This window comes from Ambystoma mexicanum, chromosome 8, assembly GCF_040938575.1.
Source record: "Ambystoma mexicanum isolate Mex_15411 chromosome 8, UKY_AmexF1_1, whole genome shotgun sequence".
In the NCBI taxonomy this organism is placed as follows: Eukaryota; Metazoa; Chordata; class Amphibia; order Caudata; family Ambystomatidae; genus Ambystoma; species Ambystoma mexicanum.
In genome coordinates, this window is record NC_090929.1 from 1,422,685,407 (window position 1) to 1,422,699,884 (window position 14,478).

A 14,478-nucleotide genomic window follows, 5' to 3' on the forward strand; every position below is an offset into this window, starting at 1 on the left:
AGATGACGATTTTTGGCTATAAGAATTGCTGTTCTACCAAAGTTTGGGGAAGTCGGAGAGAGACCGCTGATCGCACTACAGCCGATTCGCATTTATTTCCCTGTTTGATGTATGTATCATTAAATGGACTTCCCTTTGCCAAACTACTGAGTCCTTTTCATTGAGTCGTGTCGGAGTAAGTGAATCCTGCACCCCCTGTCCTCACATGGTGCAGCTATGTTGTCATACAAGTTCTAGAGGGTGAGTGCTGACTAATGGGCCTGTCAGCGAATTCCTCCCCTCGAGAACACTTGGTAGCAGAGGATGGATTCGGCCATCGATTATAGATTATCGATTGATATAGTGTAAGACACCCTTAGACCGAAGGCACGAAGTAACTCTGGGCCTTCGGTATGATCACGAGTCCTTTCGCCATTCCGGCTGAGTAGACTGAGAAGCTTCCCGTGGACAATGATAGAGTAAAACATTTCAAAAAATATGCAGTGGGTCTGAAGGAACCCGCCTTTCCAAGCATAACCCTTCTCATTCCCACAGGCAGCAGATCGGACGAAAACCTTAAAAGCAGGAAGAGGAAGGGGCAGTGATCCAGAGGTTCCAGAGAGGAAACGATGCGATCGGTGAGTAATGCAATAAAACTCGTTAGTTTGTCAAATCTCATGTAGGCATTAAAGCCAGTAAGGGAAAGGTAACGGAGGGTGGTGGAGAAACAATAAAACAGTTAGAAGTAGAGAAGACTGTATATATATAGGGGGTAATGACTCAAGCATAAGAAATAAAAACGTAAAGAATATCAGGGGGCACCGGAAGTAAAAACGTAAAGGATATCAGGGGGGCACCTGAAGTAAAAACATAAAGGATATCAGGGGGGGCACCTGAAGTGAAAACGTAAGGAATACCAGGGGGGCACCTGAGCAAAAACGTAAAGATTGTTCCTGCGCTTTAAAGAGTGGTCAGAAGGAACGTGAACCCAGAGCCCACAGAGGGGGGACATTTAGGCTATGATAACGTTTAAAGACGGAATTAAGGGGGTTCATTCAAATCCCATGGTTGGGTAGTGATTAGAAGGCAGGTATATGTATGACCAGCTGGCGTCTGTCTAGTCTGTCTAGTCTGTCGTATATGTCCTGTGTATGTCAAATGTGAAATTACTGTACTGTTGCTTGATTGCAATATATATTTTGCTTCACGCGATTTCGTAACTAAGAGGGAATCGCCTTTGAATTGATGAGTTTTAAGTAAATTGTTGATACAAAATTTGGCGGGAAAAGGTTGGATTGGAGCTTGCGTATGTGGTGCTAGCTCATACTAGTGGAAAGCTTAAAGAACTGTGTGAATATTGTTGGTGACAAAATTAAGAATGGAGGAAGTTACCCCACTTGCGCATTTATGTAAGCAGCTATCCAAGCATGCAGTAAAATTCAAAACATACAGCCAGGATTGGGTTAAGGGAACCGCCAATAAGATGTTTATGCCTTGGCCCGATAACGGGTCACTGTCTAAGGCTGTTTTACAGCACATGACAACATTTCTGCATGCCACATATACCGGCAAGAAGCTTGAGAAACGCCTTGCTGTTCTCGAACTTTGGAAAATGTTCAAGCAAGCGAAGGAAGAAGAACCAACCGCAGACTGGGTATTAAATGTATGTACAGAGGGGGGTGAGACGCCTAGCACGCCACCAGCCCCACCGGAACCAGTCATTGAAGGAAGCAAGTCAGAGGGCCTTTACCCGTTGAGAGAGCTCAAAGCAGCCACAGGGTATAGCAACCCTGCATATGAGTCACCTACATGCAGTCGTCACAAGACGAAAGAGAAGGAACAGGAAATTGATTTGGCCTTCACAGTCCCGAGGGACAAGGAGAGGCGCGGCGATGGAAGAAAGGATCAGGCACAGACTAGTGCACCTCTCGATAGAGAGAGAGAGGGAAAAAAGCAGAAAGGGAGTGATGAGTTAGCATTCGCAAAAGTAGAATGGATGAAAGGACAGATATCATTGAAATTAGATGGAAAAGGAAGTGATGACGTAAGACCGAGTGAACGGTCTGATGAGGTGCAAAGAAAGGAAAAGGAGAAAGAACAGGACATGAGAGACGAGAGGGTAAGAAAGAAGAATAGGTTGAGGCGAGAACAACTATATCGCGAAGAGCAGGGAATACCGCTCAGTCGCACACAATACGCTGCCTATGAGAAGTACAGGCAGAACATGCAAAAGTTGGAGGAAGAAAGGAGAGTGCAAGAAAAGAAAGTGAAGAAGCGAGAAAATGAGGAGATTAGAAGGGCAAAGGAAAGTAGAAATGAATGAAAAAGAGAAGTAGATATGGCTAGAGAAGAAGCAAAGAAGCGAAAAGAAATAAATGAGGAAGTAGAACACAAACGTAGACAGAAGGCACCAGATCTTGAGTATTTGGAGCGGGAAGTCATTAAACCCAATCCTGTTGTAGACTGGGAAGACATAGAAGAGTTCTTTCCTGCAAGCGATGTGGTACCAGGTACAAGTGGGACAAATATTGACGATGACTTCGACACCAGAAGCATCGGGGAAACAATTGATAAAATATATGATGAGATGGGGTTGGAACTAATTTCCCAAGGGGGAAGGGAGGATGAGTGCTTAGAGAGCACTCTGCTATATGACACAGAGGATGTCACCCGAAGTAGCGGGAGCAGGTGACTGTCCCTAGATAGGCTAGAAATTGGGCAGAACGAAGATGATGCAAGAAGTTGTGTAAACTGTGAATATTCAGAGTCTGACTCTGGTGGGGAAACAGAGGAAGTGGCACATAACTAAGGGAAAAACGGCTCCCAAGGGACCGAGAGGTACGATGGTCAGATGCTAGTGGGTCCACAAGTAGGACACCAAAGTCTGCTGGACAGTCCAGCCGACATAAAGAAGCACCCCACGGTCAGAGGGGGACGTCAGCACCTGCCTATGTGGGCAGGTTGAGGGCATTGCCAGGTCGATGGCAAGGCGGGGATGCCACCCCAGCGAAAGACCGGAGAGGTACGGGGAAGGAGAAGGAGGATTGCGCATTCCAATTCCCACTGCTAGAAAAGGGGGGAGCAAGACCACAATATATCCCATGGCTGCATATGGACCGAGAAAACCTGAAAAATAAGCTTCCAATGCTGACATCGGGAGCTGCAAAGTGGATACACGAGTTAGAGAAAATGACGGGGGTTGTCACCCTAGCCATAGGGGACATTAAGGGGCTCGTAATTGCTATACTTGGTGAAAGAGCAGAACACGTGTGGAAAAGGGCGGGATACCCTAGAGTAACCATAACTGACACCCCCCATGATGGAGCGCCATTTAATAACTGTAGAGCATCAGTGTGGAAAGCGCTGCATACGCTATATCCAGACACGTCTGATATGGGAGCTATAGTGACTGGAAAAATGAAAGAGTCAGAGGATCAGTTGCTTTATATCCAGAATTTTCAAGACGCAAGGGTGCTCGAAACGCATGAATCTTGGAGGAAATCCCTCCCTGTGTTCTACCATATATTGTACCAAGGGTTACCAGAAGCAGTGCAAAAACAGCTCAAGAAATTGGTAGGAATAGAAGCTAAACCATGGGTAGAAATCCAGTTGACAATTGCACATTATTGAAGATTGCAACAGGAAAATAATCGGAAAAAGGAGACAACGCGTAAGGGGGAGGAGGCAAAGCTGGTGCAAAGGAAGCTCTCGAAGTATGCTCTCAAGGGAACAATGCTCACCAGCCCGGCAGAACCAAGCATACAGCAAGCGACTAAACTCTCACAGAATAATCAAGGTAGCACTGGATTTTACCCGAGGGGAAGAGGGTTTGGAAATAGAGGATGGCAGATTAATCAGGGAGGGTTTCGAGGTAACCAAGGAGGGTTTCAGAATGTTAAAGGTGGCTTCCAGAACACACAGATGGCCAATCCAACTATGCCAGATGGACAGATGGCACGACCACCGCCAGTATGTTGGCTGTGTGGAATGACTGGACACGTGGCGCGCAAGTGCAGAGGCCAAAGCATATGGCAAAACAGCCAAGGGATGGGGGTCAGGCATGGTGAGTCAACCTGCTATCCCGCAACAGGGAAATGCACAAAATTATACCGTGCAGCAGCAGACGGCAGGCTTGCAGCAAGGTGCACAGCAAGTGGTTCAACCAACGAACATGGGGAATTTGCCACAGGGACAACCCCAGCAGGCACCGCCGCAAATGGCTCAGGGCACTAATTTCGGTGGGGGAATTAACCCTGGGAATGGGGGAATTAACCCTGGAAATGGGGGAAACCCACAGGTATACAGTGGACCGAGCCTGTACATGAAATAGGACGGCTCACAGGGGACTCTGATGTGTTCTATCCTATCAGGGACACCAATCCCTAACAGGAAACCTAGGGTAAATGTCACCATAGGGGGGAAAGAATATTCCTTCTTAGTTGACACAGGTGCAATGCGCTCGTGCATACGAGAAGGCAAGTTCTCCTTGTCCAGCGAGGCTATAGACACCCACAGTTTTACTGGAGCTCATAGTAGAGTTCCCTTTACTGATGCACTCCCAGTCTCTGTAGGAGAGCGCAAAATGAATGTACCTCTATTATATTCACGTCAGTCCCCAGTAAATATCATGGGTCGGGACTTGATGACAAAGTTGAATATGACCATCTCATTTACTGAGGATGGTATAGTGTGCTCCACCCCAGGAATGCATTATTCAAACGTGTGCGAAATGATCAGAGCGTACTCTGGACGTGCAGCCATGAGAGCTATACAGCTGGAGCCAGAAGTTTTGCATATGACATACAGGTGCTTATGGCAGGATTGCCAGGCCTCGCAGACAAAACTATGAGAACCCCTGATGAGTTTCTATTCAGACCATGAATACCCATGCACGAAGAGGAGGGACCAGTATTTCCCTTAACGATACAATCTGCCGCAATACGAGGAAAAGTGGTATTGGTTGAAGGATATGACGATGAAGGCAGACAATGGGGCGTAATTATTGCCATTGAAGAAGGGTATCGAGTGACTGATGTCACCAATGACGGTCTGTTCGAAGAACACCCTGTCCTAGAAGAGACAAGAGTAGAAGTGAGTCTCATATTTTGGGTCAAAATGATCAGAAGGGAGGTACCACAGAGAATGATGTTGGCACTAATACATCCAGAATACTTTGATAATGACGTGGCCCAAGGGCCTGCCATAGTATGGACTACAGGGCCCTATAATGTAGGTCTCCTGAAAGGGGCGGGTGAAGTGAAAATCAAATTGAAACCAGGAGCAATTTTACCACGAGCGCAACAATATCCTATGTCCAGAGAGGCAGATAAAGGAATCGCGAAAACAATCTCCGCCATGATGGAGCAGGGCATCCTAGTGACGTCAAAATCACCTTGCAACACAGTGATTTACCCTGTCAAAAAATCGAAGGGAGGGTCTTGCCGTTTAATCTAAGATTTATGAGCACTAAATGATATAGTTGAAACCGAGTTCCCTCTAATCCCGAACCCCTCCACAATTCTGTGCAACATACCCACTGAGGCAACATATTTCACGGTGATCGATTTGAAAAATGCATTCGTCTCAATCCCGTTGCACTGTGGCTCCCAAGACCTCATGTCATTTACTTTCAGACAAATGCACCTGAAAAGTACGAGGTTGCCACAGGGGTACTGTGAGTCTCCATCCATTTTCAAGTGAGTCCTGCAGATAAACCTAAGCAATATTACGCTGGACAGTGTTGTTTTGCAGTATGTAGATGACATTCTGATCTGCAGCACCACTGAAGAGCAATGCAGGCACGATTCTGTCCAACTATTGACTATACTGGCCGAGAAGGGATACAAGGTTGATAAGGAAAAGTTGCAGTAGTGCCAACAGGAGGTGTCGTACATAGGGCAACTGATCTCACATGAGGGAAAGAAGGTAACCCCAGAAAGGGCTGAAGCGTTCATGAACACGGCCAAGCTGCACACAATAAAAACGAATGTAAATCTTCCAAGGCCTGTGCAATTATGTCCGAGCATGGGTCTTTGACTACAGCTCGTATACCAAGCCCTTGATACAGGCCCTTAAAAGGCCCAAGCAAAAAGAGAAGAAATTGAATGGACTGAAGCAATGGAGAAGGGGTTTACAGAACTCAAGGGGGCAATTTGTAAGGCCTCAGTTCTCGGGATTCCTAATTATGCAGAGGAATTCTATCTGTTCTCTCAGACTGATGGTAGTTTTATGACGGCAGTACTCGCACAACGAACCTCGCTGGGGTACAAGCCCCTAGCATATTACAGCGGGAATCTGGACCCGGTCATGAAGATCCACTTTCCATGCGAACAAAATCTAGCTGCTGCTACGTTCGCCATCGAGAAGGGCGTCATCCATTGAGATTGGGTTCCCATGACCATGTATGTTGAGCACTCACTGTTCACCATACTGGAAAAGCCAAAAGGCACACTGACATCTCAAAGAGCATCCGCTTATGAGGTGATCATCTCTAATCCATTGATCAAAATAGTGTGATGTAAAACTGTGAACCCTGCTAAGTTCATAGCTGAGCCAGTCACTGAGGGAGAACCTGTGCATGACTGTGCGAACTATGAGGAATTCTATCATGAGATCCCCAGGATAAAGGTAAATGCCCTGGCAAGTAGAGAGATCATCTTTATTGACGGGTCTTCGAGAATTGACCACGAAGAAGGACCAAGGTATACAGGCGTGGCCGTGGTAAAACACATAGCGAATGGGGAGTTTAGTGCACGAATACCATCTTACTATTCAGCACAAGCTGTAGAACTATTGGCATTGATACTCGCCATTAAGTATCATGCAGACCAGGAAGTAATGGTGTACAGTGACTCCGCCTATGTGACGTCTACAGTTCACGCAGGACTAGCGCGCTGCAAAAGGAGGGGCTACCTCCGAGCAGACAGCACACCAGTGCAACACGCAGCCTTATTGGACAGGCTGATAAAAGCACTACAGCTCCCAGTGGGCATAGCGGTCGCAAAATGCGCCACTCATACCAAGGTGACAGATTTCATGTCACGTGGAAATCATGAAGCGGACACGGAAGCCAAACGCATAGCATCCAAGAATGAAACAGTCATGGACGTGGAGGTGACACGTACCCATGAAAGAATTATGGTAGCACAAGCCATTCCAGAGGCCTATAGCAACATGGGGCAGACTCAGCTAATGGAGCTCCAAGGGGAGGCACCTCAGGAGGAGAAGAACCTGTGGAAGCGTCGAGGGTGTTCTTTAAACACCTCTAATGGACTGTGGAGGCAAGGCAGCACTGGTAAACCAGTAATGCCTGTCACCCTCCTAAAGGTAGCGTTAGGACAACTTCACTACCCCATACACATGTCAAAGGAAAACCTTGCTGCAACGCTCACAGAAGACTGGTTCACACCGAATTTAGTGGCGCATGTTGCATTTTATATGGTAAACTGCATTATCTGCCAGCAATTCACCTCTGGGCACACATTAAAAGTAGTGAGAGGAATCCTCCCCAGACCAAATGGACCGTTCCAGCACCTGCACATCGATTATGTCAATATGATCCAGGTGTGTAATCGGTACAGGTATTTAATTGGGGTGGTGTGTCCTTTTTCAAGATGGGTAGAAGCAGGTCCCTGCACACACCCTGATGCAACCTGTGCCGCAAAGTTCCTGGTGAGGGAAGTGTTCCCTAGATGGGGGGTGTGCAAGGTAATGAGATCAGATAATGGGGCTCATTTTGTAAATTCAGTTTTCGAACAGATTAACTTGTTGCTTGGTATAAAGCACAAGTTCTCGTCGGCGTATCATCCTGAGGGGAATGGGATATGTGAACGAATCAACGGCTTGCTTAAGGAAAGGATAGACAAGTTGAAACTCACATTAAGGAAAGGATGGTTGCACTGTCTTCCACTAATATCGTATGCTCTTCGGAACCAGCCAGGCTCCGACCATCATCTCACGTCACACAAAATAGTTACTGGTAGAAGGATGAGGACCCCTCTTACTCCCCGAGACAGAGCTAGATGTGATGCCCAGCCAACTAGGGAGGTACTAGGAGAAGAGATGAAAACCTATCTGGACTGTTTGACATCCAGCACCTTTGTCATTTCAGGCAAGCTGCAGCGACGGCGGAAAGGGGACAGCACAGCACAGACCACAAAAGATAATACTGATGCAGGCGCAGCTCACAGCCTTTGTGCGCCCCTCGTCTTCCCTGGAAACAGTGTCCTCGTAAGAAACTTTACCAGGAAAAGGTGGGACGAGCCAAGGTTTAATGGCCCTTTTATCATAGAGGACTACACCCCATCCGCTGTCAAGCTCAAGGGCAGGAGAGCCTGGATCTTCCTAAATGACATTAAACCTGTTGTAGGAGATAGCCCTCCTGCTGCACCTAACTCCGAAGAATCTACAAACAAAGGAGAGGAACCTCATCACGTGCAGACAAGATCAATGATAAGGAAGAAGGACGCATGAGCAGCAAAATAAAGGCAAAAGAACGCTGGTTGAATTGTGACTTTTAAAACAAGACATTTCCTCAAAACCAGTGAAAGAGATAAAGGACAAAAAACAGACACTCTGTACATCCTAGTTGCAGGGTAAAGAGAAGCACATCCAAAGCCACAATAACAGTGGTAAAATGAACGTTTTAAATAACGTCACGCCCAAGTAGTACAAGGAATCAAGACTCTGATAGACTGCGAATAAAATATTCTCTGAGAGCGTAACACAGTATCCTGAAGCAACCAGTATCAAGACTTTCTTTACATACCTAATGGGACCCCCCAGCAGAAGCCTCAAGTGGGATGTGCTCATGTACTTTCAATTGGTGGTGCTATCATATCCGTCACTCATAGGAAGAGAAACAAGTGTCACAGAATTCATTCAAGATCTAGATAACAAGAAGGTAATCTGGCAACTGCTGACTGTCATCACAGAAGCTTTCACTGAGCTGCCTGAATACAGTGTAAAGGGCACAAATGCTCCCACCTCAAGTGATCATCGATGAACTGACCTTTACCATATTTTTCCAAATCATAGAGGTGTGCCCAGGACTTGTCGGGAGAACCACAGATACATTAACCTTCATCAGAGATCCAAGAAACAATGAATTTCTCAACCAAGTATGGTTTAAATTAAATTACTTGGTTGCAACCCACGCAGCAGGAAGGTGTAAAACTTGATTGTGTCAAAAGAAGGGCTTGTGATCGGGTCCCAGCAAAACAAGGCAGATGTATCTGTCTCCCGCAGATACACAGCTTGCAGACAATGTTATGCTCAGACTAGTCACGGACTATCCAGAAATGGTGGGAAGGCCTGCTGATGTTGACGTTGTCACCTTCCTAAGAGATACAGTCAATTTCCTACACATGAGGACCCTTCTCCATGGTATCATGCTCCAAGTGGAGCTGTCCAATTTCCAGCGAGAATTCCTAAGGAGTTTCCAGTGAGACTGTCTGCCGAGTGATGGATCGAGGAAAGTGCAAGACTGTTCACGCTGCAAGAAAGGCCTTTGATCTAGAGGCTAGAGAATCATAGAGAATCAGAGCAAATGTCATTAACACCAGAAGACAGCCAATACGCAAATCGTGTTTTCTTTCACCTCATTGAAAACTTTCCAGAACTAGTGGGCAGACCCAACCACATTGATGTGCCCACTTTTCTCAGTGATCCAGCAAAAAATGCTCAACTAAACAGGCTCCTGAGAGCTATTGCAGCGCAACTAAGAAGCAACTATGGACATCCACTGCTGAGGAAAGCCTTAGGAGGATGAAATCCAAAAGAGAATTTTTGTCGTCATCGTTTCACTGTGGAGCAGATAGAGAAAAGAGACACTATTCTTCAGCTTGTCACCGAGAGAAAGGAGCCGACCCAAGAACTTCGCCATCCTATTTCCCTTTTCTTCGTTTTTCTTATTTTTGCCTATTTTTTCATATGTTCACTTTTATTTTTATTTTTGTTTTTATTTTTACGACATTTTATTTTTGTGTGATTTTTAGTAGTTCCATCTTTTCAGCCTTTCACAGTGAACAGATTCCTGCATGTCCTCACGGCCGAGGCAAATTGAAGTTATGCCCTGAGTCAGTGTACTATAGAAATGCAGGATGAATGTGATGTGCTAAAACAGTAGTCTAACCCTTCTCCATAGTCTAGCACAGGGACTGTACTGCATATCCAGAGACTACTATCTTCATTCGTGAAAAGGGACATTTGACTAGCACGCATCACTTTAGTAGTTATTGAACTTTACAGCAACGTGATCAGAACAAAAGAAGGAATAAATAACTGACTATGAACTCATTCGAAATAGGGGCACAGAACAGTAACTTGGTTTTACCCCCAACAGAAGGGCGCCCCCGCTTTTCTGGAAGAAAATGCTGCAAACTTTCAGTCAGAACGATTATGTGTATATGTGCAGTGATCATAATTGTTTTTTGATTATTAACAATCAGAACTGCTTACTTTATTGGTAGACAAAGTGTCCCCCTATCAGTACACCCACTAGATAACGAACGTCAGGGGCCTACAAGAGCACCCACGCCCTATATAGTGATCTCAGTTCCAAGAAAAGCTAATGATGAAGCAAATGACTTAAATTTGAATGTAATTAGCAGCGATACGTATGTACGTGAGGTGATGAATGGAGAGAAAAGCTGGAGACAGAGTCAGCACGGAATGAATGATAATGTAGCACTGGCCACGGCACGCACCCACACACAGAATGCACACAAACAAGGGCAAGTGTCAATGGCTACAAGGCCTCCAAGGGAGGCAGCAGAGAAGGAGAAACTGCCGACTGAACACTCCATTCCAGAGAATAGTGCAGATAAATAAGAAAAGCCAAATGAAATGCCAAAGAAGGATAAAATAGCAAAATCCCTCAAATAAACAGAAGTGTCCACGATAGAAATCACAAAGAAGACACACATGCTAATAGAGTATTTGTTCCCATTTATAGTCCAAGCAAAGAAACTACATGAGGAGCTGAAAAACAGAACTATAGAAACTATAACTGCAAGCACACCTGCTCCAACGCAAGAAACAAGCCGCGGGCCTACAACACAGCCACAAGTTGGGAGGTTGATGAACCAATGGTGGTTATGGGAAGTTTATGGCAGACTGCAAAAGGGAAGGAAGGGAAGCACAAATCCGTCCCCTACCACAGCGATGCAGTCGAGGCAGCCTGCACCATCGAGATACCCGAAGTGGAAAAGCAGGACAGATGCATTCAGAGACGTAGTCATAGCAAACTACAGAAGAACGCTGAGAATCAAGAGAAGCCCGCTTGAAGATAACAATGAACTTAATGACTACCTGGACAGCACAGACCATCTCGGAAACAACATATGGTACCAGCACATGAAGGAAGTAGGACGAAGACAGTCAGAAGGAGAATGCTTCGTCTGTGCTCTACTACCATACAGCATGGGAAAATCCAAGATCTTCGTGGCTGTAGAAATTGATGTCCCTACAGCACACTGTATGTCACATGTAGTAATGTGCAACACCAGAGGACAATTTATCGGAAGAGACACCTCGTTGATATGGGCCAACGAAAAGGATTACCCAGATAAAGATGGCTACGTCCAGGACATTAAAAAAAGAAACCGAGCACACACCAGAAATCATGTGATCAGGTACGAGAACCCTGGCGTCAAAGGATCAGGGATTAGATTGGAAGTTAACCCGAGGCTGAACGTTCAAGGGAAGACTGCAGAAGAGGCTCAAATCTGGAAGAACAGAGGCCAAATTCAGATCTGGGGGTCAGTGGTCTTCCCAGGTGGATAGGAAAACAGAGTAGTAATGTGCCGAGCATGGATGGTCCTTGGAGCCTGTAAGGAAGCAATAGAGAATTCACAGAGGTTATGCAAATCTCTGTGGCCAAAGCTAGTAAAATTACTAACATGGGCCGAAGATTGAGGGGGACCCCTGCAGATAGTGCCACTGGAGAGCCCGAAACTATGCTTCAGAAACAATGACACAACGAAGATGGGAGAGAATCAAAACTGCAGACGAATCTTTGAAGCACCGGGAATGACCCAAGGAACCGCATTTTTTATGGACCATTAATGGGCATGTGGATCCAAGGCATACATAAGGCTGCGAAAAACTGGGGAGGCACATGCACAGTAGTGAACAACCACGTCCCCACACTAGTGATCCCTAAGAATGACCTAAAGTTGGACAGTGTCCCCAAAGCAGATGCTCATTTAAGAAGAAGAAGATATGTGGAACTGGTATCCAGGATAAAGAGGGAAAATTACTGTTCTCCCAAATCAGAAGAGGCATTCCATGCAATCCCGTACGAACATAGGCTGTTCAGCCTCAACTCAACAGTATTCACACTACTCCTGCCCACATCCAAGTTGGAGTGAAGGCCAGTGAGGCCAGCGAATTTGCACCAGAAGGAACGAAGTTCACATATCCTAAAAAGCGAAGAAGGTATGAAGGAAAGTGGATCTGCTGCAGTCCAAACGGACCTGGAACAAAGATGAACATGTCAAAACAACAGGATGTTTGAAAGGCGTGATAAAAATATGGACTCCAAAAACGCACATGTTCTCGCCTTCATGTACCAATCCTGAAGATGATGAACAAAACACTGAAGAATCAAAAGAAATAGAAGAGAAGAATGAAGCACAAGTGGTTGATGAACCGACCAGAGGGGGAGTGTAAAGGAGTCCCCAGACATGACCTGCACCCCTGCCCCTCAGTTCGAGCTACCAAGAGGGTATTCACCAAGGTGTGTGATGTATGAGGAGCAAATGAACCGACAGAGAGCCGTACTGGGACTCTGCCCTGTGTACATAAGAAGATCTGTACCGTTTGAAGGAACCATAACTCGACAACCCTGGTCAGCACGATACCCTATCAGACAGACATAACAGCCATTGATACGAAATGAGGAGTACCTACACACGGTCCACGAAGAGACCCCAAAAGCCTTAATGGAAGGCCAGTGGAAATGACACAAGGGCCTGAACAGATCTGAGAATGAACAAGAGCAGCTATCGGAGATAACACGCCAGTGAAAGTAACTATGAAATTGCATGGAATGTACGTAGAGAAGAGACAATGTTAAAACGTAAGGAAATGGTGCTACGAGACAAGATGGAAGCAACCGTCCTGCTAAACGTGTGTAAATAGGCTTGAAAAGCAAGATGCTAAGAAATCGATACTGCCTGCAATGCTTAGTAGAAGATAGAGCGGCAAGCGCCAACCATATAACTGCCTCAATAAGGCACATTATACAAGTGCAACTCCATTTTGTAAAGGCAGAAAGGTACCCAGGTGGCCAGAGGCCTGACAGGCCAAGTTTCGAACCTAGCCAAAGGCAGTAGAAGGAGCAGAATCGAAACTCAGCAAAGAGCGACTCATGTTTAGGAAATCGAGGTCAACCAGAGAAGGGGAGGAGAGCATGAGCTCACAAGACTCCAACTACATGGCATACCAGCCCGTCCATGAAGGTCAAGATAAGAGAGGCCCATGCACGTGGCCAGGCTGACAGAATTAAATGCACAAAAGGCTAGAAACTGAAGCAGATTCACGGTGAACCAAAACGTGACCAGCCAGGCGCGAAGAGGTACCACCGCCTGATGTCATCCAGAACCCGAGAATGCCATAACTTTTCCTGATAAGAGGCTACAGTTCTGAGGCCCTACCCAGCCAACTAATTGACACATAGCCCTAAAACACTGATTGATGGAAGGGAGGAAGTGTGAATCTTGGGGCACTAGGCACCTGGGTGTCTATTCTGCATGCTGCTAATTAAAGTGGAGATTTATATTTAGGGGTGTAACTTGCCCAATCACAATGGACCTTGTAATCTAGTGTCCTATAGACACTGTAACCAATGAGACGTTGTACTTGTAGTGATGTCAATCACGTGTGATGTAGAGGGATGGGCGTAGATGCCCACCCGATAAAAGTTATCCAAACCACATGCTTTATTTCTATATACAGATATGGCACCTATACTTAAGTTACCTTTCCTAACCAATTATATTGCATGATGATTTTTTATAGAAATTAGACGTCAGAGATGACGATTTTTGGCTATAAGAATTGCTGTTCTACCAAAGTTCGGGGAAGTCGGAGAGAGACCGGTGATCGCACTACAGCTGATTCCCATTTGTTTTCCTGTTTGATGTATGCATCATTAAACGGACTTCCCTTTGCCAAACTACCTCGTTATTGAGTCATGTCGGAGAAAGTGAATCCTGCACCACCTGTCCTCACATGGTGCAGCTATATTGTCATACAAGTTCTAGATGGTGAGTGCTGACCAATGGGCCCGTCAGCGAATTCCTCCCCTCGAGAACAGCGCTCATACTGCCGGGGATTTGCCATCGGCGGTATGAGCGTGAATTTTCAGCAGATTTCCCCCCAGCTCAGAGTTGCGGAGAAATCCGCCAAAGCCCTGATTTGGCAGACCCTTAAATCTGGCGGTAATAGCGCTACCGCCGGATTTAAGGGTTATTGCGGTGACCGCCGGATTTAAGG

The 14,478-nt window shown here is 46.0% G+C and overlaps 1 long non-coding RNA gene across 1 annotated transcript; it reads left to right on the forward strand.

Moving 5' to 3' along the window:
* Positions 1 to 494: 494 nt before the first annotated feature.
* On the forward strand, positions 495 to 14,158 carry LOC138473065 (uncharacterized). Its single transcript, XR_011268718.1, has 2 exons — positions 495 to 617; positions 8,090 to 14,158. It is a non-coding gene; the product is annotated as an uncharacterized lncRNA (long non-coding RNA).
* Positions 14,159 to 14,478: the final 320 nt, after the last annotated feature.